The sequence below is a fragment of the Sinocyclocheilus rhinocerous genome, unplaced genomic scaffold, assembly GCF_001515625.1.
Source record: "Sinocyclocheilus rhinocerous isolate Xijiao unplaced genomic scaffold, SAMN03320098_v1.1 scaffold2740, whole genome shotgun sequence".
NCBI classification, from domain to species: Eukaryota; Metazoa; Chordata; class Actinopteri; order Cypriniformes; family Cyprinidae; genus Sinocyclocheilus; species Sinocyclocheilus rhinocerous.
In genome coordinates, this window is record NW_015658750.1 from 71,514 (window position 1) to 98,587 (window position 27,074).

Genomic DNA, 27,074 nt, shown 5'->3' on the forward strand with positions numbered 1-27,074 from the left:
ATTCAAACCAGCAAAGTGGAATCCCTGTGATGCCCAGTGATGAGAGGGCAGACAGGAGAATCTGATGATTGACTGTGTCAAAAGCAGCAGATTGATCCAGCAGAATAAGAACTGATGATTTGGAATCAGCTTATGCAATCCGCAAGGCTTCCGTGACTGACAGTAGCGCAGTCTCAGTTGAATGGTTGTATTAATCGCAACATGAAAATTTGATACCGGCATATCCCTACATACATATAACATATTCATGAAAATGTTAAATGCAAAAAGCCACAGTGGGGTTTTACTTTTAGGAGTATGGGATAAAAAAAAAAAAACACCATGAAAATTCTCACTCAATCTCACCATGACAGAAAAACAAACGTGTGTATTTGTTACTGTGAAACGAGCGAACTGGAGGATTATTGTTATTGGTTTGTTGGCCTTAACCTCAGAACACCTACCTACAAGGCACCATTCTCGCATATCCTAAAATAGTAAAATCAGCACTGTAATCCACTTCGACAGCCCTGTCAACTCACTGACAACATGCATTGTCTGAATACAGTCTGAAGGCATGACTTGAATGTGGGTTTTAGAGGGCAGAGGAAACACCATTAAAACCCCCATGAAACTGCTTTCCTGTGTTGACATGAGTCATCAATATTTCTGTAGTTTACAAACTGTGTACACACATTATGCAAACTGAATAATAGCTGCTTTTCCACCATTTTGTCGAACGGTTCTCATTGTGAAATCAATTGGTTGGACTGAAGACTGAACTGGAGTCATGTGGATTATTGTGATTTTTTTATCAGCTGTCTCATTCTGATGGCACCCATTCACTGCTGAGGATTCATTGGTGAGCAAGTGATGTAATGCTACATTTCTTGGATGGCCTGGGGGTGAATAAATTTTCTGCTAATTTTCATTTTTGGGTGAACTATTTTTTTAATTAACAAGAGCAGATCCCCCAAACCACCCAGAGTACAGATAAAGCTGACAAATTTTTAGACATCCTTACTGTAGTGATTAAGAGTGGCTGGATGGTGACCAAGACAGCTGAATGGCTGACATTCACCTCTGCAATGTGCTACCCTTCAACAACTACACAACAATAGTGTCTCATTAATCATTTGCAACAGTAAGATTGCCTGCCATAACAGTAAGTATGACTGCCATAATTATAAGTGACTGCAGTTGTGACGTGCAAAGTTGTGCCCGGAAAAAAAAAATCACGTTCACAGATCTATGCTAATTATTCATGCCTCATTCTTGAGCACTTGACCATATCAAGTAATTAAGAGTAAGCACATTCATTAAAGTCAACATGAAATGAAAAACTGACCATATAAACTGCCTTAATACAGTTGACTTGACTTTCTTCCGAGGAGTACACAAAAAAAGATATTATTCCAAGTGTTTTTGTCCATACAATGAAATTCAGTAGGGTCCTGTGTTGGGAACCCATTAACTTTCATTGCATGGACAAAAACAGGTAAAACTTTCTTCCCTTTTGTTAATAAAATATAACATGAAAAATTCTGCAACACAAAGCTCCAAAGATGTCAAGAAAAGTACAAAAGGCTTGACGTCAGACAGCGTAGCTACATGTGATAAACGGTTTGAAATGAAGGTAGGTTCTTGAGATATGGAGCGCTCTGTCATTCGTATGCAAGAATCCATTAACAGTCATTTGAAGTGATTTTCTGGGATTTCTGTAGATGCAGATGCTTCACTAATATTACTTTTCACATTGACCCATGAGCTGAACATATGAAGGTTTTTAGTCTTGTAACTGTATGTTTGTAAATAATTAACATGGATTTATCACATCATTAAAAAAAATACTCCACAGACATTATGTTTAAAATCAGCCAGAATGTTCCTTCAATATTATGATGAATCATGTGACTCATTGTTCTTTCACAGGGTAAACAGACACCATTATTGAACAATCAAAGGGTCTTGTTGAGAAACACAATTAGTTGTGTCATATTTCTGTGTGATAATAGTGCTGATAATGTGTAATGCACTTAATAATGACTTGAATGAATGCTATATGATAAAAAGAACACTGATTATTCAATATTTCTATGTAATGTAACTGCATTACCTACAGGCAAACAACAGAGGTTATGCTTATGGCTCTGGTTAGCCCAAGCCATCAATATTTAACAGAGCTGCCATTAGCCTGGTGATTTATGTGCACAATGAAGTAAAATATGGATGCATAAAATGTGCATTAAAGGAGAGCAAGGAGAACAGATGTGGAGAGTGAGAGTGAAAGAATATTGTATTGATGGTGATTCATATGTTAAATAGAGAGGTACTTTAGTGTGTGATGTGATGGTTAACCCACAGTTCTTCAGAAGAAATGGCATATTAATTGTAAGATACATGTTCATGTATAACACATCAGCAGTACAACTCCACAGCAGGGGTTTAATCATTTGGGGACCAAAGTTCACTGTACAAGGACACTTAATGCAAAATCCTCACTACTATAAATATAAACAATAAATAAATAAAAATGCAAATATAGAATTAACATTGACACTACTCAAAAGAGGAAGCAGCAAACCTAAAACCACAATCAGACGTTGTTGCTAGTGTTTAAGGGCACCTCACAATAAGGTACTGAGGGGGAAGCAAGTTCTCTACAAGCTCGCTTAAAAAAAATAAAAAAACAACATTGAGAGCAAGCAGGGCTGGATTTACTCAAAGGTTACAGATCCCCTGTCAAATGCCAGGAAGATTTTTCCAGAGCCACAGGAAAGGGTAGCATACTAAGTCATCTTCACAGAGATACTGTATAGAAATTCAAGACAACTTTTCTACTTCAGAGAGACTTTTTGGCTTTTGTCACATAGGCTGAATCCTTTTATGATTTGTCAAATCTGATTTTACAGATTCCCACCTGACCTACACAGTTTGTCTGGTGCTTTTCAAGAGTGGGGTAAAATGCATCACTGCAAGTGTTGATTACTTGGGAATGAGCAGCCTTTCTGTTCCATGTAAAATAAATAAATAAAAAATAAAAAAATAAAACTAGGTCTTATGGGTTTTTAATAACATGAAGATGATTAAGTGATGACTGCATTGTAATTCTGGGGTGTATTATCGCTTTAGTTACATTATCTCAGGTTACTGAGCAAGTAATGATTCACTCTCTGGTCACAACTGTGATCACATTACTAAAGATCGAACTATGTTAAGCACGCATACATTTCCAACAGAGCTCTAAAGTCAGCAATGCGCTCAAGTGCTGATATTTCAGCCGCAGGCCAAATTGATTCTGTAACATTCACCTAAAAAAACCTAAAGAGATTAGCCATGAATAATTGTCCATTAGATTAGATACAACTTTATTGTCATAGTACATGCCACATTAATGTTTTTGAAATTCACTTAAGATCAAGGCTGCATTTATTTGATCAAAAACAGTAATATTGTGAAATATTAATTTCAATTAGCTATTTATTATTTTATTTTGTTTTATTTGATTTTATTGTATTTTATTTATTTATTTATTTGATTTTATTCCTGTGATGCAAAGCTGAATTTTCAGCAGCCATTGCTTCAGTCTTCAGATTCTGTTCCTTCAGAAATCATTCTAATATGTTCATTTGCTGCTCAGTTATCATCAATAATCATTAATAATGGTTCTTATCAATGTTAAAATAGCTTTAGCTACTTAATATGTTTATGGAAACCATAATACTTTTTTTCAGGATACTTTGATGAATAGAAAGTTCGAAAGGACAGCATTTATTTGAAATGGAAATCTTTTGTAACATCATAAAAATCTATACTGTCACTTTTGATCAATTTAATGTGTCCTTGCAGAATAAAAATAATAATCCCTAAAAAAAAAAAAAAAAAACCTTACTTAACCCAAAATGTTTTAATGGTAAAAAAATAAAATTAAAAATGAAGCAGCACAACTGTTTTCAACATTGATTATAATAATAAATTTTTTGGAGTACTGGAGAAATGGCTGCTGAAAATTCAGCTTTGCCACCACAGGAATAAAATACATTTTTAAATATATTCAAACAGAAAACTGTTATATTAAATTATAATAATATATCACAATGTTATTATTACTGTATTTTGATCAAATAAATGCAACATTGGAGAGCATAAGAGACATCTTTCAATTTCTTTAAAATTATTTCAAACTTTTGACTAATAGTGTATAAGGACAAAGAAGCGAAAGAAGCAAAAATGTGCATAATGGCAATAGGATGGCAGTACAGCTGAGAGGATTAAGCTATGATGTGCAAAAATCTTTTTTTCAAGGTCCACAAAAAACATTCCCCTCTGGTCTCCTTGGATTTAGTGACTTTAATTCAGTCGTGCCCTGGACAGAAGTGCCAGAAAGGCCTCCAGCAGTCGATCTGGTAATGAAAACATAAGGAACACGACCCACAGCCCCGCCGGCTCTTGTGACCTTTTGAGCTCAGCTCAGACTCCCAGGCGCTCTCGTTTCTTCACTAAACAGGAGGAGTTATTCTTCACCTCCTGATTACTCATCACAAAAACATCATATGACTGCTGGCTCTGAGATTGTTGAATATACAGAAGAAACGCACTATTCCAGAGTGCACCTGTTTACACCTGCATCTCTGATCAACGAGCACTTCCGTCAGGTCACTCTGCCATCGTATGCATGTTGTGACATTTACTACGCTTTTATTGACAGAAAATAAGAGAAGACAGGGTGCTTCTTTTCCAGCGACCCACAATAGAGACAAAAATAACAGATTATCAAGCACACAGCAGGCCGTCTTTTGGTTTTTCTGTATCCAGCAGAGAAAACTGCAAGGCTGGGGATCATAAGGGTGAACTCTGGGGTTACCTAGACAGAAGCTACCAAAACATATTGCACAAGCTTACGGTCTTAAAAGAGCAGATTAAAGGTGAACCATGGGGCCGCTGAGATAGTGTGTACATTTCAAAGGTCTGATGGGGCTTGTGAGGATAAAGTGGAACTCTGAATTAATCTTGCCTCGTTCGCTCTTTTCCTCATAACAGCGGGATAAACTAGATTTGCTTTACATGAGAGAAATACTGCACCAGGACATGCAAGGTGTTAAAAGTTGTAATTTAGGAAAGTTTAGATTTTAGACGTTCTGCGTAAATGTTGTGCCGTATCAGAGCCACTTTGTGTTGGTGTTTTGATTATGAATGAAACTGTGTTTTTGAACTATATATCTTTTAAGCGAACAAATCATTCTTGTTCACTTCCATGTGCTAATTCATACTTTTCATTTACTGACGTCTCTCTCTTTTGAAGCGCTTGACTATTTTGGTGACATATTCATGCAGGAGTTTAATATGAGACCTGTTTAGAATGACTCCTAACCTGAATGTTTGCAGAATATTAATATAAAGAAAGAAATTAGCAGGACACTCTGACAAAGTGTCACACTGTAATTTGTGCTGTTTGCTGCAACTAAGTCTGTGATCAAACCTTCTCAATGACAAACTGTAATAAATCCAAAAATGGATATATACTATATCGTTTGCAATTGAGTTTGGTAAATAAATGCACTTATGCAACCTCTGTGTGACAATACAAAGTCTTCTTTGTTGTTTTAATTTAAAAAAATATACGCAATTGGAATTATCATTATTAATTTGAATTTCACTGTTTCACTGTAAGAAAAGTTTCTTAATGATTTACCAGTTTTCATTATGTAGAGAGTGTTAATGATATAATAAATCAGGAAACTATGAGGTAAAATAAACCCTGTGTATGAGTTGACATTCTCTTGATTTGAGCTTATGTGAAAGTGCAATAATTCAAGTCAAATCACACCAATCATGATTAATAATTGTGATTATAATTTGAGCAAAGTAGTCATTGATATATTTTAAACCATTATTGTGCAGCCTTAATTTAAACCTGTTCATACCTGTAATTTGCTGCAATATGCCAATTGCAAAAGAAAAAGTAAAAGTAAAGGTGAAAAATGATTGTTCAAACAGGTTGAACAAACAGGTGGTCCTGCCTCAAATTCACCCTATTGGCTGAGTCTGAAGTTCAACCAAACAAACAAATGTTTTGATAGCGCCAGTCAGTGTTCATACTTTTCAGAGAAATCAACCTTTGAATGTATGATTTACAGTCTACTAAGATGTAGTATTTTAGCATTTTAACAATAAAAAAGGACACACTTCAGTTTTAAATTTCACACAGAAACAACAATACAGAATGTGGTGAGAGTATCACAGTACTAAAGTGCTATCAAATCATTCTAATCACACCAGGAATGTGCCAAGCCAGAGACGATTTCAGGACACTGAATGCACAATGAGAGAAAAGAGTCACACACATGCTTTCTATTATTTACTGGGTAGACTATCAGGAAAAGAGATTTACATTTGCAGGGTGCAATCTCAATTTTACCTAATGTAAATTTAATTTAAAAGTTATAATACAATATTCAAAATTCAAGGTTTAGGTAACCAGGTTCTCAGCCTGGAGAGATTCCCAGTGCTATGGAAAACATTGCTTCTGCATTGAAAAATAAAAGTGTGAAACAATTTTGACTCAGAAATACCTAGTAAATTTAAAAAACATTTAGAAAGAAATGGCAAGTAAAACACAAATGTGAAAGCGTAGAAAATCTGAAATAGTATTTTCTTGTAAAACGTACTCCAGTAAACCTTCACAAATTCACAACTCCAAAAATAAATTTTTTATAGTGTACCAAAAAAAAAAAAGGTCCATAAAGAAGACCAGGGAGAGGTTGGTTGTGACACATTTGAGATTCTCGGGCGGCTAATTGCTGACCTCTCTGCAGTTTGCCCCAGGTGAGGGTGGATAATGTGATCATCTACATGCTGCAGTGGGTCAGTACACACCTGCTCAAAACTGGCAGTGCACTGAGAAGAATGTTCTTTGATTTCTCATGTGCCCTCAACACCTTCAGCAAGCATTACTAGCAAGGAAACTAGAAGTAAGGCAGGCTGATGCCTCTTTGGGTCACCAGGCTGTCACTGGCTGTCAAGTTCAGATGAAGTTTTGCTTGGATTATTTGAATTAAATATGATATATTACGTTTGAGATCTGAACCTGGGTCCCTGTATTTGGCAGAGGCTTTTATCCAATCATAAGCTGCATCTGAAATCACATACTCTCTAGTATGTACTACACTGGTTTGAAACCAACCCAGGCTTTTTGAAAATAAGTGCTTGTGGTGAAATTTCTCCAACACATATTACGTACATAATTGCAGTTTCAAAGTGAAATGTCCAGTGAGTGGGGCTAAAACACACATTCTATACGTGACTGTGGCCACATTTTTATTATGTTGCTTCAGGCGTGTATTGCGGCGGATCAGAATTCAAATGTCTGGGGAGTGTTGCTAAAAGGTTGATGCTCTGTCGTGTAGGAAATTAACATAAACCCTACACCAAACCCAACCCTAAACCTACCCGATAGTGTCAACGGATGCAAAAGTTATATAAAAACGCATTCGCAGATGCAACCTTGCTATTGTTACTTCCTTATATGTGGGTTTGAAAAGTTTTGACGAACTGTAGTTTCACAGGATTTGTACTGGAGCACTTCACCTCATAAGTGCAACGCTGTATCGTGTGAGCTACCGACTGTGTTAGAAAACCCATACATAGGAAGCTGTAAATGTGATGCTATTGTTTAAAAGGATCAGTTTTCAAATCTCGCAGCATGTTAAAATAGTTTTGAGGTCATAACATAACATTGTGCAAGGAATTGAGTGAAAATAAGGTTTTCTTAATCGAAATTCTGGTCCTGTAAATCATAATATGTGTGAAAAGGAATAAAAGTTGTCTGAGTTTTACTCCCTCTAGTGTTCGTTTCAACTGGAAGCTGCAGCGATTCGTACGTATAGGTACGTTTTTCGGGTTTTGCAGAAACGTAGGTATAGGCACATATTTCCAATGAGCCTGGGTAGTTTGAAACTCATTAGGCGACTGTTAAAAAGTATGCTCTATATGCATATGTGTGTGTGTAGCTATGAATGAAATTTGGACATACTATTTGTCATGTTGTCACTGTCATGTGACCTCAGTTGCATCGCTTTACTGCCATTCTCAAATCCTAGCAAAGTGTCCATCAGATGCACACTTCACAATAGCCGCTTTTCCACTGTCGGGCCAGTGCGAGCCAGTGCTTTAAACGGGCCGGGCGGGGCTAATAGCCTCGGACCTGTAGCACCGAGCCCAAAATCACGATGCGTTTCCACCGTCAGGCCAGAAGCTCCGCTGCGCTTCACTACAACACGCCCTTTACACGCCTCTCAGGAACAACGTCACGCAACCCCATCATTTCACCAACAAAGAGAAGTTATCAGAAAACTAATAAGAAATAAGTCACTGAAACTAGGCAATCACAAAACAAACATGATAAAAGCGTCTGTTTGTTTGCATGCTTTGTTAAATGATCTCTATGAAGAATTTCAGTCAGGTTTCAGGCCCCACCATAGCACAGAAACTGCACTTGTTAAAATTACAAATGACTTGCAACTTGCGTCAGACCAAGGCTGTATCTCATTGCTAGTTTTACTTGATCTTAGTGCTGCGTTCGACACTATAGATCATGACATACTCATAGATCGATTACAAAACTATACAGGTATTCAAGGGCAAGCTTTAAGATGGTTTAGATCCTACCTGTCCGATCGCTACCACTTTGTTCATTTAAATGGGGAGTCATCTCAATTATCACCAGCAAAATATGGAGTGCCACAAGGATCTGTCCTAGGTCCTCTGCTATTTTCAATATACATGTTACCCCTTGGTAATATTATTAGAAAATACAGGATTAGTTTCCACTGTTATGCTGATGATACTCAACTATATATCTCAACAAGACCAGATGAAACTTCTAAATTATCTAAGCTAACAGAATGTGTTAAAAATTTAAAAGATTGGATGACCAATAATTTTCTCCTATTAAACTCGGATAAGACAGAGATATTACTTATTGGACCAAAAGACAGTACACAGAATCTCGTGGATTACAATTTGCAACTAGACAGATGTACTGTTACTTTCTCTACAATCAAAAATATGGGCGTTATATTAGATAGCAACTTGTCTTTTGAAAATCATATTTCCCATGTTACAAAAACAGCATTCTTCCATCTTAGAAACATTGCCAAGTTACGAAATATGTTACCTGTTTCTGATGCAGAAAAGCTAGTTCATGCATTCATGACCTCTAGACTGGACTATTGTAATGCACTGCTAGGTGGTTGTCCTGCATCTTCAATAAACAAGCTACAGGTAGTCCAAAATGCAGCGGCTAGAGTCCTTACCAGGTCAAGAAAATATGATCATATTACCCCAATTTTACAGTCTCTGCACTGGCTACCTATTAAGTTCCGTATCAGTTACAAAATATTATTACTTGCCTATAAGGCCCTTAATGGGCTAGCTCCTGCGTAGGGCTAATAGCCTCGGACCTGTAGCACCGAGCCCAAAATCACGATGCGTTTCCACCGTCAGGCCAGAAGCTCCGCTGCGCTTCACTACAACACGCCCTTTACACGCCTCTCAGGAACAACGTCACGCAACCCCATCATTTCACCAACAAAGAGAAGTTATCAGAAAACTAATAAGAAATAAGTCACTGAAACTAGGCAATCACAAAACAAACATGATAAAAGCGTCTGTTTGTTTGCATGCTTTGTTAAATGATCTCTATGAAGAATTTCAGTCAGGTTTCAGGCCCCACCATAACACAGAAACTGTAAACTTGACTTAAAGATTTAAATCCAAAAGCATTTTTAATAAAGCCATTATTATATATGGCATTCGCGGAGCTAAAGTCTCAAGACGAGACTTATGACAGATAAAATATGTTACTAAATAAATACACGATTGTGATAGAGAATGAAAAGCTGACGTTTGATTTCTTCAAGCGGTCGTATTTACCATGTTTGCTATGATAACGTTAAGCGACAGTGTATTTAACAAACTCTTAGTGTTGATAGTGCCTTGCTCTTGCTTATTTTCTCCGTCTTTATGTAGAGAGTAAAACATCACTAATCTCACTGTTACTGAACAGCAGGGGCAGACTTAGTGATTTGGAGGCCCTAAGCAAATTTCAGGTATGGGGCCCCAACACAATAACTACGTGTTCTTTTATGCCTAACTCTTATTTTGCTCGCTCGCTCTCTCATAGTTTATACTTTATTTACCTCCTCATAACTTAAGTAGGCTAAATAATTTATCAACCTGATGCTGTTCTAAAGCCATATTAGGTTTATTTTATTTTTTGCATCACAAAAGAAGACATTTTGACTCGATAATCACTAAAAGCTGTCATTCACTTCAGTTCATCACAATCTCACGATGTTCCGTTAATCAATGAAGCTGTCTGCACTGTACAATGAATCTCTTATTTACATCGTATCTACACGTTGTTATAATGAGAGGATTCGCGAGCTTGCAGAACTCAGCACTCTGCGTTTTGATCGGTTAGTGAACATTTGACGCTCTCCAGAATACAAATACACACTGTAGCATTTGCCAAATATGTTTCGCCAATTTTATATGGGGCCCCCTGATTCCCCTGGGCTCTATGCGGACACTTACCTCACTTATTGGGTAAGTCCGCCCCTGCTGAACAGCGAAGCCCCTGAACTGACAGCAGCCTGTGTTTGTGTCAGATGACACATAATTTTTTTAAACGGTGCTTGTTTTAAACAAAATACCATAGTAATCCCTTGTTCCAGTGTCTGATGATACTGGTCTTCATCAAATACCGAGTGACTTGCCCAGACTCTGACTGTGTTGAGAATGAACAAAGTCCCTTTAAGGAAAGTCAGTTCCCTGTGCAGCTATTTTCTATCTAGCCAGTTGTCAGGTACAGCTTTTATGTGTGTGTATTATTTATAATAAAATGAGGCAAATTAGCCTAATTCTCATATAAAATGATGTCAAGATGCAAAACAATAGACATTATTTTTATTATGCAAAATATAATATCTTTGAAATTACATATAAATTTTCATGTTAGGGTGAAATATAACCTAGGCATGTTTCCATGAGATTCATTGACTTCAGTAGTTAATATCATGCAGTGTTATAACAAAAGTGTTGGAAATGATCAGCCAATAAAGCTCCATCTTTTATATTTATACTATTCTATATACTGTATGTTGGAAACAAGAAATAGCTTTTACTATCACTCCATATGCATTATTTATGGAACAATGTCAGACCAAGATCAAGGATAAAATACATCAAGGCAATTAATGACATTCCAGATGCTGCATTAGCACAGAAAATATCTAAATTATTCCGGTTTTATATGGTTTGCTTGTGTGGATCTCTCACTTCCACATCTGTGCAATAATAATATTGCATTATCTGTTTTTTGGTTTCATTTTGTCTTCATTTTTAAGTGATTTTCTCCTCTCCTGTTGTCTTTCTCGATTCTGTGTTTCCCTGAATCACACTTCCACTTTTTGAGAGATATGCTCCCATATGCCCTCCCAGATGTTTTCACACACCACATCAAGTAAACCACATCAAATTGCCTGGAGGCTCTTGAACTTCCATTCTTATTTTGGGCAGTGAAGAAGGTCTCATTTGTTCCCAAATGTTTTGGAGAGAAGCATAGTTTAGAGTGACACTGTTCCGTATCTCTCCGATGAAGTTTTCAGAAGCTGGCATGCAAGCGCCTCAGAACATAAATAATGGATTTATCAAGTTAAGCAGCCAGCCATGCAGATGTACATACCAAGCAATGTTATCTTCCTGGCTACCATATAATTTATATCCCCTCAGCACAGACTAATGCTAAAAGCAATTCAGAATGGAATTTTCCTTTAATAAAGCTAAAAGACTAAGGCAGAGCAACTTTTCTTCTCCTTTAACCTAGTGGATCTCAAGGGGTTGCGACTCAGAAACTGAGGTCTTTTCTGATAGGGTCACGGAGAGCAAGGAAAAATAATGCTAAATGCAAATAATAAAATGCATCTAACAATATAAACAGGCATAGGACTATTATATAGGACATAGGATCTAGTTTGTGCAAGATTCGGCAGACTACTGCAATCTGGTGTATTTTACTAGGACTCCACCACAACAGCCCACTAGTATTTCTCAGTCACTGCACTTACATCTTCAAGCTTGAAAGCGCCACTGAGTTTGGATCTGATAGATCTGATAAAACAGTGGACAAAAGGTGATATCAGGTCATATCAGGTTAGCTCCTTACCCACTTATCTTCCATTAATTGTTTATTTACTGTAAATGTCTCGCTTGATTATGTACACTGAGGGTTGAAGTGTCTTCCTATGGCTCCACTGGTAAAGAATGATGCTAGCAACACCAAGGCCATGAGTTCAACTCCAAAAACACACACTACCTTCAAAAGTTTGGGTGTTGGATCGTTTATGTTTTTGAAAGTCTCTTATGCTCAACCAAGGCTGCATTTATTTGATCAAAAAATGCAGTTAAAACAGTAATATTGTGAAATAATATTATAATTTAAAATAACTGATTTCAGTTGTGCTGCTTAATATTTTTGATATAATTTTACAGGATTTTTTTGTTGTTGATGAATTGAAAGTTTTTTTGTTTTTTTTGTAACAATGTAAAAGTCTTTGTCACATTTGATATCAATTTAATGCATCCTTTCTGAAAAAAAGTATTGTGTTCAAAAAAAAAAAAAGCATTTCACTGACTCCACATTTTTGAAAGGTAGTGTATACTGACAAATAATAAACACACTTGCCAAATGCACGATTATTGTTTTTAGAGGTGTTTATTTATTTATAAATTTTTTTTTGCTTGTGCATTTTTATTTCATGTTTGCTTTTAACGACACTGTCGGTTAAGTTTAGTGTAGAGTTTATTAGAAGTGGTATGTTATTTTCAAACGCAATAAAGCATTAACCTTTAGGGGCACTCACTGAACATTTTACTTTGCAGAAACTGAAACTGCAGCGAAATGTGCAAGAAGCGATGATCTTTTACATAATATTGTAATGTATATAGCCACAACAAAGCTATAAATATAATACCAAGGATTTCAATACCTAAAAACTCCCTAAAAAAGCTAGACACCTAATGGGATAACAGCTCGACAAACACCAGCTCAGGCCTTGTCACTGCTCTGTATAGAGTCTGACAAACAGAAAGAAACTGTGAGGTAATGCATTATCAACACACATCAGTGTTTTCACCGGTACATGCTCATGCTAGTGAAGTGAGCAGTCTTTCATCGGCTGGAAATTTGTTTTTAAAGTGTTTCCAACAATACTGATCTCCGGTGCCATTACTTTAATTCCCTATTTCTCAAAGAATTAGAATGATTATTAAAGCTTTATAGATATAGATATCATTATAGTTAGCATCTATAGTGTGAGTGGGCCTTAAAAATATGTTTTGCTGTTGTACCATCCCCAACACAGCGACGTTTGACTCAGGTTGTGGGGTTTGTTGACAAAGTGTTGAAAAGCTTTAGTGCATGTTTAAGAAATACCACACACTAAAGTGGTGCAGCTGTTTATTAAACTCACTCCTGAATGAAATCTTTTTTGACAGGATTTAAGCTTTCATTCAGGAGCGAATTCAATAGCAAATAAATTTGCACCTAGTTGGATTATTTTAATGTTTATTCCATTATATTCAAAAAAAGAATGAAAACTGTGCCAACCGCTCTCATTCTCACAACACTGTGAAATGCAGATGTGAATGAACAACTTGAAAAGTGGAGGGAATATACCATTTGATTGAATGTTATTAATAATAATAATAATAATAATAATTATAATAATAACAATAACTATAATTATTATAGTTATCGTTTTTTATAATATCAGATAATATTATAAATAATAAATTATTTTTATTACTTTCGTTATTGATATTTACTATTTTCTTTTAACTATTTAATAAATGCTTAAGTACGGTGACCCAGTAGTGCACAACACAATGAAATGTCCACAACACAACATGAACAAGCCACAACACAACAAAATTAGCACAACACAACGAATCACTACAACACAACGCAATCTCCCGCTCCCTTTCTTGGCCACTATAGAGGATGTGATAAAGCTAAGCACTTTATACCAGAGGTAATGGTCTAACGAAATCCAAAATTTGGACATTTAGTACCATAGTACCATTTTATCTTTTTAAACCTTTAGCAAAGTCATTTATATAGATATGCAAATTTAAAGTGTCATTTAAAAACTCCTGGTGCAGTAAAAGCGGTTTAAAATGAGTAATAATGTTAGACCATTAACTCCAGTATGAATCCCTGCTTTAAAGCATCGTTTACATGGCCACGAGAAACAGCGATGTGAAATTAATTCAACAGTATAATATATGCAAATTTCAAGAGTCCATTATGATATGGTATGGTATGGTAAATTGTTCAAAATTAGGGTTTCGTTAGTCCATTACCACTAGTATAAAGCTTACACGTTAGTTGTATTCACCTTTATAGAAAGGCAGCGGCTATTTTCACTAAATGTAAGTAGCATACTTTAGATGCTGTTTACACTAATTGACAACAGAAGTATTTTCTTAGCAATATACATTAAAGGGTTAGTTCACCCAAAAATGAAAATTAGCCCATGAATTACTCATCCTCAAAGCATCCTAGGTGTATATGACTTTCTTCTTTCAGACGAATCCAGTGATGAACGCGGAAGCGCAGGGGAGAGATCAAAACAAAACAACGGTCACGAATTAGAAGTACAAAACGAGGATTTGTAAAGAAGAATGTCGGTCGATTTAGATATAAGACAAGAGGAGACTGGTTTTCCTTTGCTAAAGTAAGGAAACTTTGCTTCCTTTGCTCCTGTTAACAAATGTTGGTTTTCACGAGACTCACCGGCGCATGCGCAACACCGACATCTTACGTCATCCTCCCGGAGTTGCTTCCGTGTACAACTGTTGGCGCAAGCTAGATGTAAAGTGATTATTATGTGAAAGTGACGTGACATGTGGCCAAGTATGGTGACCCATACTTGGAATTAGTGCTCTGCATTTAACCCATCCAAAGTGCACACACACAGCAGTGAACACACACACACCCGGAGCAGTGGGCAGCCATTTATGCTGCGGCACCCGGGGAGCAGTTGGGGGTTCGGTGCCTTGCTCAAGGGCACCTCAGTCATGGTATTGAAGGTGGGAGAGAGCGCTGTACATTCAATCCCCCCACCTACAATCCCTGCCAGTACGAGGTTACGAGTCCGACTCTCTAACCATTAGGCCACGACTTCCCCTAGGCCACGACTTCCCCCGTATTATGTATTGAATATGGTTATTTTTCTTACAAAAATGCATAGATTCGCTACAGGAGGCCTTTGTTCACCCCCGGAGCCGTGTGAGGCACTTTTTATTATGGATGAATGCGCTTTATTTCACTTCTTTTGGACTGATGAACTGCAACACCCGCTGACTGCCATTAAACAGCTTGGAAGATCAAAGTCAATTTTTAATACAACTCCGATTGGATTCATCTGAAAGAAGGAAGTCATATACGCCTAGGATGGCTTGAGGGTGAGTAAATAATGGGCTAATTTTCATTTTTGGGTAAACTATCCCTTTAAGTGAAAGATTTTATTTACACAATGTATTTTCTTTGCAATAAGTGTAAATCGTAGTTATATACTATTTATACTTATAAATAGTGGCAGATACTATTTGCACCTCAGTATTGTTGAACATTAACAGGATGCAATAGTAATGTAGAGTGTAAATTATTATATGTATTAAAATTATTAAATGTATGCCACCTTATTGAGACAATAAAGCCCTCCCTACACTACCCCTAACCCCGATATAATTCATAATTCAACACTTGATATGCACATTATTTCCACTTTTCTAATACTTTCTTCATTGAATGTAAATGCCCTCTGATCTTAAACGTGATGGGAAAAGGGAGAAGAGGGAGTCCGGCAAAAGGTGGATTCTAACTTGGGTCGATCACGTCAGAAGCTACTTCTATATGCCTTACTCGCTACGCCATATGGTGAATGTAATTTTTAATTGTGTGTGGCCCAACCAGACATTGGTGGGTGGAATTAGTGTAAATAGCCTATATGTCAACAAGGTGGGCTTTTTGCACTTAATGTAAATAGATACTCCGTTATTGAAACGGCACCGTCATATGGGCTTGTGCCTCTAACTTGACACCATTTAAAACATGTTTGGATTCAGTGTGCAGTTCTATGACACATTTTAAACTCTTAACATGAACCAAGCAGGGGCCAGAAGAAGTCTCTTCACATAAAGAGTGTGTTTGTGTCCAGTAGGTCAAGGTTCAGCGGTCAGCACGTAGGCCACAGATCAAGGTCAGCTCTTCCTGTTTGTTTACAAAAAAACAGGCCACGCTAAACACACGGACATCAGGAGTCCACTCTGATGACGCAAGTCACTGTGATGTTTTTCTACCTCTCGCAGAGTGCCACTCATAGTCCAATTCAACTGAAAAAATGCCACGCACAGTGACAGAAGCACTTCAGTTTGTGCAAGAGCCCCGGTGCATTGACGGGTTCTCACAATTGAATGCAGAGGTAATTCATTTGAGCCACAGACAAGATGACTATTATTCATAAAGCTGTTCATGAATAATGGGTTCAATTATTCCATAAAAAATAACAATGGCATACAATTTATCAAGTATTTTGGCATTTTGGAAAAGTGCCATAGCATAGTCTATCAGAGTGAGCACGGCTCCAACACGTTCAATTAATTTGGATGAATGTTTTAAACATTTGAAATTTTAAAAGGAAATGAAATGGGAGTCATGTTTAATGTAATTGTAAGTCGCTTGGGATAAAAGCATCTGCTAAATGACTAAATGTAAATGTAATGTAATGTTTTACCCAAAAATTAAATAATGAAAATTATTCCACCCAATAAAGAAAATTCTGTCATCATTTACTCACCCTCATGTCATTCCAAACCAGTATGAGTTTCTTTCTTCTGTGGAACAAAAAAGAAGATATTTTGAAAAAAAAAATTAAAAAAATGTTAGTAACCAAACAGTGTTGGGTCCATTTGACTTGTATTGTGTTGACTTGCATTGTATTTTTTGCCCATACTATGGAATTCAATTGGACCTGAACTGGTTTTGGTTACCAACATTATTCAAAATATCTTCTATTTTTTTTCCATACAAGAAAGAAAGTGAAGGAGTAAATTATGACAATTTTCATTTTTGACATCTATCCTTTTAAATCTCAGTCTATCATATGACTTGGGGTGTTCTGAAGTCATATGGGGCATATGAAATAATTTTATGATACTATAATGGTGATTTTTGTACTTCTTACTTCACAGCATGTGAACTGATGTTGTATGGAAAGTGCTGCATGAAGGTTCCTTAAAAGAATCTTGCGGTCCACAAAAACAGAAGCATACGTGTTTGGAAGCACTGAGCCTTACTCCGTCTATATGAGCCTGCAAGCCAAGGTGGGAGCTGTATCACTTGCGCATCCATTGAGTATTGATTTAATGAAAATAAAAAAAACAAAAAGGCCAGTTCTGTGATGTGGGTTAATAAAACTTATATGTATAAAAGTATTATTATATATACGAGGTTGAGGTGAGGTTGTGCTGGATGCCAGCATGGTTGTGATTAACTGTGGCCGAATCAGTCATACTGATATTCAATACAAAAGCAGGACTGTGAGCGTCTCTCACATCTCTGAAACACTGTCAGGGTTTGTTTTGTTATAATGACTGGAAAGTTTCTCTCTGTGATTACATCAGAAGCTCTCCTTGGTTATAACAGAAGGCATGCATGTACAGATGCAACAGCAATCTCTTTACAAATGAAATGTGTTGGAAAAATGTTAGCGGTAATGATGACAGATGACATGTGTCCTGAGGACAGACGAGAGAGTAACATTCTCCAGCACACCAACTCTGTCCTCCTGTAGAGTCTACTAAAAGTGATGCTGTACGACTGTGTCATTTTCTCTTTGAGCTTTCTGTAAATGGAGAATATAAGCCATTATATCCAGAGAATTTGTTCAATCATGCCCATTTGTGTTAGCATGAAAAGGATGCTTAAACTGGTTTAGCTTCATGATAGACACTTAATGTTTCTCTCAGTGATAAAGACAGAGATATTACCTTATATGAATATCAATGTCTAAAAGACACCTATTTTTGTGAGTGCGGATCATGGTTTTATGAACAAATTTAACAATTATTATTATTATTATTACTACAAAATGACTAAAACTCCAATCTATCATAGTCTCTCAATGATACTAAAATAACACTAATTTGGTGACATTAATTACATTTTGCGTAATGAGCTCCAATACACCTGCATACATTTTATTTTAATAAATCAAAATTGCAGTGGTATGTCAGTGGATGTATATCAACAGGGTGGACCAAATTTGCTCATTGTTTAGTAATTTTACTACAATTTATAGCGAGCTGCTGCAGTTGCTTTTTTTGTATTTCTATGACACAGTTTACTTACCTTAAGAACTCAGTTAACATGCAACTAATTTTCACAGAGATGAGAGGCTGCTGCATGAAAGAGATCAGGATAATCTATTGAAATTGATGCAAATGATGATTAGCGATATTTGAGCTCACATCTGGAGCTGTGTTGCCACCTTAGGGGCTTTTTTTTAACTTTAATTTTGTAGCAAATGAGAGTGAGAGATCTGGATCAGACTCAAACCTTGTGATCCAATATTTCCTGATTTTGTGCACAGCTCTGATGAAAGCAATTGTGAGTTAACTATAATGCCCTTTACTGTATAAACCAGAGATGCAGTATTTCTTTCTAGCCATGAAAACATATTTGGATAATTTTATTAAAAATGCATTATTGTTTTATGATAATGGGACTTTAGCTGCTTTGCACTTTTGTGATAAACACACCATCACATACAGAATGAGTCAGTCTCCAACTCTATGTGAAACTGTCACAAAAATATGAAGACAGTGATTTTGTTTCTTATATTTTCAGATTTTTCCATACATAAATAAATGTTTAAATCTGCACGTCTACCGAGGTTGAATATCTGTATAAAACAACATACAAATGCAGACAAGTGGAGAAATATGTGCATATTCTTATCATTATTATTACTACATTAAAAATCCAGCTCCACAAAACCATATAACATATTCTGTTTAGCTGCAAGTGTGTCACTGCATATTCAGTTTCCATTTGGATAGACGGATCACTTATCGCTGGACTCTTGTCGCGTCACGCCTGGTTAAGACTGATTAAGCTACAGATGACAGAGTCAGATTGTGTTAACGTCATGAGTGTCTGTCTCTCTACAGGACAAATGACAGCGGTAATGTGATTTCACAGGGAGATAAAGAGCATGTGTGTTTGAGAACGTTTTATTAAATGAGCCTTGACCAGCATCCAGCTTCATGCGCAGTGTTTCATGTACTTGGACAGATTTAATAAACTCAGAGCTGATTCGTTTAACACACCACGAGAAGGAAAGCGGGAATGATTGGCAATAACATTTGAGCTGGTTAAAAACAGAGAAGTCAATGCTAATTCAGTAAGTGAAGGCTTATTGTTTCCTACAGCTCTCAGGCACTGTTTGTACTTGTTGAACACCTGTAAGTGCACATACAGCACACATGAGCGCTGGGATACATGAGGCTCTTATTATCTCCATGGGTATGTGTATTGCAGCACGTGTGATCACTCAACGTGCAATGAAACTCTTGGTGAACTCGTGGACCCCTTCGTAACCCCACATCATTGGACAGCTGGTCCAAACAACCTCACGCAAAGTCACGTTACACCCAATTCCAGTGACTGAATGGGTTTAACAACTTTCGGTCAACCCTGGTTAGTAACACGGTCTCAAGTCCACAAACATACTGCAAGCAAAAATGGTAAGCACTTTTTTGAAGCAGCGAGCTCTAATCTGATTGGCTGGCTTTACGCAACTTCCGTGAGCCAGGTTACTGTAATGAGCACTTCCGAGCAAAAACTAAACTAATCAATGGAATAGTCCAAGTTAATCAGCGTTTTGTTTGAGGCATTTGGTAGCAGGTTAACTAGATATGCACAAACAAAATTTTGTTTCCACTTCGTTTTCTAAATTATGCTTGTGAAATCATCAGCACTGTACAAAGGTACAAACAGAAGTTTACTCACATTTCAACCTTTTTGTGTTTTCTAACTTTTTGTGATGTGACAGTGCTATTTTAATATTTCAAATGTCAGTCAAATGTTCTCTTGATCGGTTCTTGGCCAGAATAAGCTGCATTGTAGACATAACTATAGTCAAAAATCCAAGAGGGTCTAGCTGCAGCCTGGCGCTTGCACTCTCAGACTTGCATTCTCAGGCTTGCACACTCAGACATTTGCACTTCCGCTAGCGACGTCACTTGCAGTCTTTTTTCTTTTGTGCTATTTATTGATTACTTTTTGTTTGAATCTCTCAACATTTTACAACAGTAGCCAGGTGGTGAAGACAAGACAAAAGAAACTAAATTACGAATGTAACGTAGTTTGTAGATCGGGAAGAAGGGGGCGGGAACCGGCGAACATTCAAAGAAACTTTAATAATAAAATAAACACAAAAGTACTATAACATACAGGGTCCTGCAAGCCATCTGTAGGAGGAAAAGACAAGACCTGCAAATCCGTGGCCACAGAACAGCAGAATATGAACGCAATGCGCAAAGTCTCTCGTTAAGCGTTTTCCTCCTGTAGAAAAACATAAACACTTAACATGGCTTAATGTATTAAGATGCTATTAAAATATCCAATTCAATATACAGTTTATTAATATAATGAATATGTATAGCCTATAGTATTTTCCTCCCACACCGCAAAACGTGGCATAATGTGGCATAATGAACTAAGATGATAAAGACCAAACTCAATGCTCTTGATTATTACAATATAGCCTACATAACTAATATACAGGCAAGCAGGTGAGCCCAGATGCAAGTGACGTCGCTAGCGGAAGTGCAAGTGTCTGAGAGTGCAAGCCTGAGAATGCAAGTCTGAGAGTGCAAGCGCCAGGTTGCAGCCAGACCCTTCTCCAAAAATCTGCTAAACATAGGCACACATAGGGAAAAAATCCAAAAGTGTGCAAAGTCCAAAGCTGTACCTATACATATAATTAATGGCAGTTTCCAGCTGTAATGAACACCAATGGCAGTAAAACACCAACAAGTTTTATTCCTTTTCACAGAAATCATGATTACTGGGGCAGATTATTAAATCAGTAGATTAATCAAGATTTACTATGCAGTTCCTTGCACAATACCATCTTATGACCTTATAAACATTTTTATCATAGTACATTATTTGTAAACTAATTTTAATGTTTGCATCACATAACCGACCATATGCACAGATTTTCTGACATAGTAAACTTGCTCAGTAGATCATCTGGTACAGCACTGCACTTGCAATACAGAGCACTCAGGTACGAGTCCATAGAAACACGCGTCACGATAAAAGAGCAAGCTAAAATGCCAAGGTTGCTTCAGTAAATGACTTTTTTTATCTCACGTTTGGGTTGGTTAGGTTTACAGTGGAGTTTTTTTTGTATATGTTATTTTTAAAAGATGTTTTAAGCATTAACCTTTAGTATCACCTATCACCACATTTCATTTCAGAAATACTGCAATATGCACAACAACTAACATAAAACATTGCCAGATTCACGTTCATCAGTTTTGGACGAAACTGAACCTGCTCTCAGCTTTTAAAGTGTCGTGAAATGTGCAAGAAGCACCATTATATAATTTTACAGAAATCTCGCCACATGTACATTTTCAATGTGAGACTAGGGTAGGTTATTTCAGAGTGGCTAGCAATAGCAAGCTAGCTTTGAAAGCAAGATCCCACCTTCCCTGCATAATCACTCCCCAAAGCCAGGCCTCCTCCAAAACAAATGAGAAAACAGAACACAGGCAGCCTAGAGGCTATCCAGCGACACAATGAAAGACGGCGATGGTAGAGGATTGATTTCAATGCTGTCAGATTACCTCATGTCTCATTCACCGGTGAGAAAATATTACAGTACAAAGTGCATAATATTACAATAATAACGCCTTCCATTCTTGCTCGGTCTGCAATAGCGTAATGGAACGTGCTGATGACGTATCATGTCTGTGTGGACAGGGTGTGCGGAGGTAAATACATAATTTGACAGGCAGGTAGGACAGCCTATTGTAGTCCTTGGACCAAGAGATATGATTGGATGAGCATTTTATGGTCCTACACCTTCCACAGATGATATAAATACATTTAGACCACCTAACTTATTGATTGCTGTCGGGATGTGAAGAGACTTTTAACCAGCATAACAAAAAATGTTTTGAACCATATCACCTACCCTGCCTTTAAGTACTGAGTCATGTCTAAATGTGGCACAGTCTCTTCTATTTTTATCCTTTGTTTAGAAAAAACATATTGTTTCAATTATTTTGTGTGTGTGTCATATCTGACTCATATTCACATATCCATTTGGTCTAACTAGAAATAATAATAATAATAATAATAATAATAATAATAAGCATAATAATAATAAGTATTATTATTATTTATTTATTTTTTTTTACAGACAAATCCAACCTAGAATGTGAACTGAAATCTTATTAAATTGGAGTGGAGAATGAGTTTCAGGCAAAAGGTCAGATAAAAAAAATTGTAGTAGATGATTACAGTCACTTCAGCACCACAGCAAGATGTTGTGATGGACTTTTCTGCTCTCTTCTCTTTCCACACTGACAGCTACTCTCTTACGTCTCTTGGTATTGTACGGATGTATAAGTCAGCAATTTTATATTGTGCAGTCATTCCAAAAGATTGGATTTGAGAAACAAATCGGAATTGGGTGCAATATGAACAAAGCACAGTGAATACAACTATGACATTTTTATTTGGCTCAAATGCTCTTTCTGTTTGACATACTGTAATGGAAAAAATGAGCAGTGTCTAGACAGAATGCCTGGTACAGAGGATGCAATCTTCCCCTCTACACACGTACCCTTTGCTCTGTCACCTGATTTGGTCTTATGATTCAGCAGACAGGGAAAGATCTTTTTAAAACATCCTCTGTGCTGCTTTTAATGGGAGAACTTATTCCATTTTTAATACAGTAGCACAATACGCTGAGTAAACTGCTGTGCTAAAAACTATCTAAAAAATCCTAGATATTAGGCACAGACTAGTAGCAATGAGAAAACTGCATTCACAAGGGTGAAAAACAACAATAAACATTGTGCTAAAATCACACACACACACACACACTACTTAATGTGATGCTTCCCACCTCACAATGTGGTATATCTGCCCACAGCATCTACACTCCAGGAACAGAGGCACAGATATTGATTAAAGCATGAACTATTCTTATAGTTCCCTCAGTTAGGGTTTGTAGTAGTTTGCATCCATTCCTTCAGACTGGTAGTGAACAAATCTTATAAATAAATGATTCTTGTTCACATCCATGCACTGACTGTTAAGTCCCTACTTAAGATTGTGAATAAAGGCTGAAAAAAAGCACAAGCAATGTCTAAAAAGCAGTCTTTTTTTTCTTCATCCACACCCCCCCCACACACACACATATAATATCTATATATATATCTATATATATATATATATGAATATGCTAGGAGATATGATCATTTACAGTTTTTTACGATTGCTTACACACTAAAATTAAACTTTTCCAACAATTAGCAAAACCTTACACTCAAGGAGATAGTTAATATCAATTAGTTAATAATAAACTATGCCATGCTTTTTTGAATGCAGGATGCTTACATGTTTCTTACCCGCTTTCATTTATGTATGACTGAGAATATGCATTACAAGTATTAATTTATGTTAAAACAATGTAATCCAAATGCATGGAAATTTTATATTCAATCCAAATACATGACTCTTAAATTTAGGCTTAAATATTTTTTGAGTGCACAAAAGGAAACCATTTTTCATGCTGGTGCGACTAAATTTTGTGACTATGAAATTACAACCCAAAAGGAACAGTACAGCACAGACCAATTATGTGCAGTGGGTTTGTTTACTTATGTTTTGTCTCCTGCTACTGTCTGTAGGACTTGGTTGCACCAGTGCCATCGCTCACATGTGTTAATCTGAAGCTCTGGGTTTACATTTGGCTTTTGGAACTTGTTTGGATGTGATAAGATAAACCACATTTGTTACTTTTTGTGTGCATGTTCACTGTATTGACAAGGCCCAAACATGAATGTTCTCTAAATTTGGCGAAGTCAAGAAAATAAAAATGGCTTCTACGCCCATGGAAAAAGGATGATGCCATCAGGGCATGTGGATAACTTTATGCCCATATAAAGAACAACAGTAAGGCCTCAGTTACACACATTGCCATCACTAGACCACAAAGGAGACTCAGCCTTCATGTTCAGCTGACAAAAAGTGATGCAAATGCAAGATATAACTTGTCTTGAAGGTCTATAATAAGCAAAATCCATGACAGACAAGGCCTGTGCACCTAAGGCATTGTGTGGAGGTCTGGATTTCAATGAATGGGGAAAATAAGAGTGAAACAACACCATTGTGTCACATACTGTCAATATCCTAGCATGTGAATTTGAATAAGTTGTAAATTACTGAAAATTATTCAAGTATAGCATGCCTTGAGGTTTATACCCTGTGAACTGAAAGACCTTTTCTCTAGTACTTAATTGCTTATTATGAAATACTATCTTATCTTGAAATATGTGATGCTGTAGCCAACAGAAGAACCTGTAAATGTCTGAATGCATCAGATGGTTGACGGCCACTTCAGGTCCCCTCAAGCATTAAAACAGTCTGGATGGATTTATGTTTGCATTACAAACATAGTAAACATGTGTTCACTCTTCATAGATAATTCAGAGTTTTTATCAGGACAAAGCAGATGTTGAGTCCAGATACACATCTCTGATGTAGAAGCAACCAGTGTGGCCAACTTGGCTGGTTATCCGCTCAATTAAGCTGATTTAGATTTTAAAAAGTCTATAACACCTGGAGAGAGCTATCCCTTAGCATTCCAATTCATCTCAATGGCAGTTGCTTGGTTGGCGCACGAAGCCCAGGAAGAACTCAAACTGGATGCTGCCATCTTTTCTTTGTGAGGCTTCAGTTCCAGAAAGCATTTTGAGTCATAAATGTCATGTTTTTGAAAATATTTAGATTTTTTTTTTCCATACAGTACAATGAAAAGCACAATGAAAGTGGGGACCCAACTGCATTACTTGTAGGACAAAGTGCAGGTATCGCACACAGAACACATCATTCTAAATGGATGTGTAAAAAAAATAAAAATAAAATAAAGAATTAAAAAAAAAAATTGCAACAGCACAAACAGAACATTTTAAATTATGAGAGTGGCGCTCTGTGGTCCAGCCAGTTTTTGAAGAGGTTTCCAAAGCTGCACCGCTAACAGACACTGAGAGGCAGTGAGTAGGTGCACAGAAAACAAAGGTTTTGAATTGTCAGTTTTGAACTGTCCTTAAAGGCAGAGTAAGTGATTTCTGGTAGCCAATGTTGATATTTGAAATCACCAAAACAAACACGCCCCTACCAACTTATTGCCGATTGGCTACAAGTTTGTTTTGCGATTCGGCCCGAATCAGTTTTCTAAAGTGTTTTTGAAAAATCACTTACTCTGCCTTTAAGTCCATTTCATACTGTTTATAACATTTCAAAAATGTGATTCATATTTAAGGGTGAAAATCTGAAGGCTTGTGGAGTCTGTGCTTTGATGGGTGACACAAAGCTTGATTTTTTTTTTTACTTATTTTGGAACTATTTTCATTGACGAGAAAAAAAAAAAAAAAATATGAATGGCAAAATTTTCTTAAATGTAAATTATTCAAATGTCTTGTTAACAGACCTGTCATATAAAAGTAATAGCACCTCAGATGTGATTACCTGCCGCTCAACCATAGGCTAGGCTATATATTTTAGTCTAAATAGTGGTGCAGCATTTAATTTGTTGCAATCAAAGACACATGGAGCGATAAACACTTATGGTTTTACACAGTTCATGTAAAAATAATAATAATACTAATAATAAATGCAGTTGAGTGAAGTCAGCGTCACCAAAATATCAAGTGGCAAAAGAAAACATGAACACAACAAACACTAACATAACACAACCAACTATAAACACAACTGTGAAAACTTCTGTCATGACTGACAACCTACCGTTTCCGAACAGCTAGAATAAAGGTAACCATTAGCAAGCATATGCGAGTAAATTATTTATCAGCTAAAACGTATCGATACATTTGAACTACAAGCGATCTCTCACTTTTTCCAGCTTGCGCTTCGCTTCTTTGGTGACTGTTTGCTAAAATCTAGGAACAGGCCAGCGAAAAACATTATTCTACACTTTTATCGCAATTTCACAATAAGCAAATATGTTATTAAAATACGATTAAATGGTAATTTGACTCAATGTATGGATAGATAAAATGTAAACAACTTGCTTGTCAGTGAGTCCTGTCAGTTCTCGCGCCACGCGCGCGGGGAGAGAAAGAACAGACGGCGCGTGGCGCGAGAACTGACAGGATCCGTTTAAACTGTGGAAAACACTACAAGATAATAGTAGTGTTTATAGCCTACTATATGCTCTTCTTATAAACAACTATAAAATAAAATGTCACTAGGTACTTTCATTTGGCAAAAAAAATTTTAAATGCCGAATAGAAAACAGAAATGTTAAAGTTTAGCTAGGCTACTATTCGCCTTCGTAAGCATACAAAAATAAGATTTCAGGAAATATGTAATAGCTTTCTCTGTAGTTTACATTGAGTGATGTTTTTGTCCTCTTAAACTCCTGCGTTGATAAGATTGAGGTTAAGCAATCAGACAACTTGTTTTTAAGAGTTCTCTTTCGCAAGAGTAACCTGCACAAACCAAAAGATTTACTTTAGGTGTTACTTACTTTCTCCACCAAAATAAACAGTTTCATTTAAGTCTAAATCCGTATGGGTAATCTATTATGATTCTCAGAATAACTGTCGCTTCTACTTATTAACTTTCCCTTTTGCTCTTAAAAACGAAAAAAAAAAAAAGCAGCAACATTATGTAGTTTCACTGTTCGGGGGGGGGGGGACAA

General features: G+C 36.6%; 1 protein-coding gene across 2 annotated transcripts in view; it reads right to left on the reverse strand.

Annotated features, from left to right (window-relative positions):
- LOC107722892 (glucagon receptor-like) overlaps positions 1-27,074 on the reverse strand; it is a 64,876-nt gene that overhangs the window by 37,103 nt on the left and 699 nt on the right. The gene's annotated exons all lie outside the window — the stretch shown is intronic.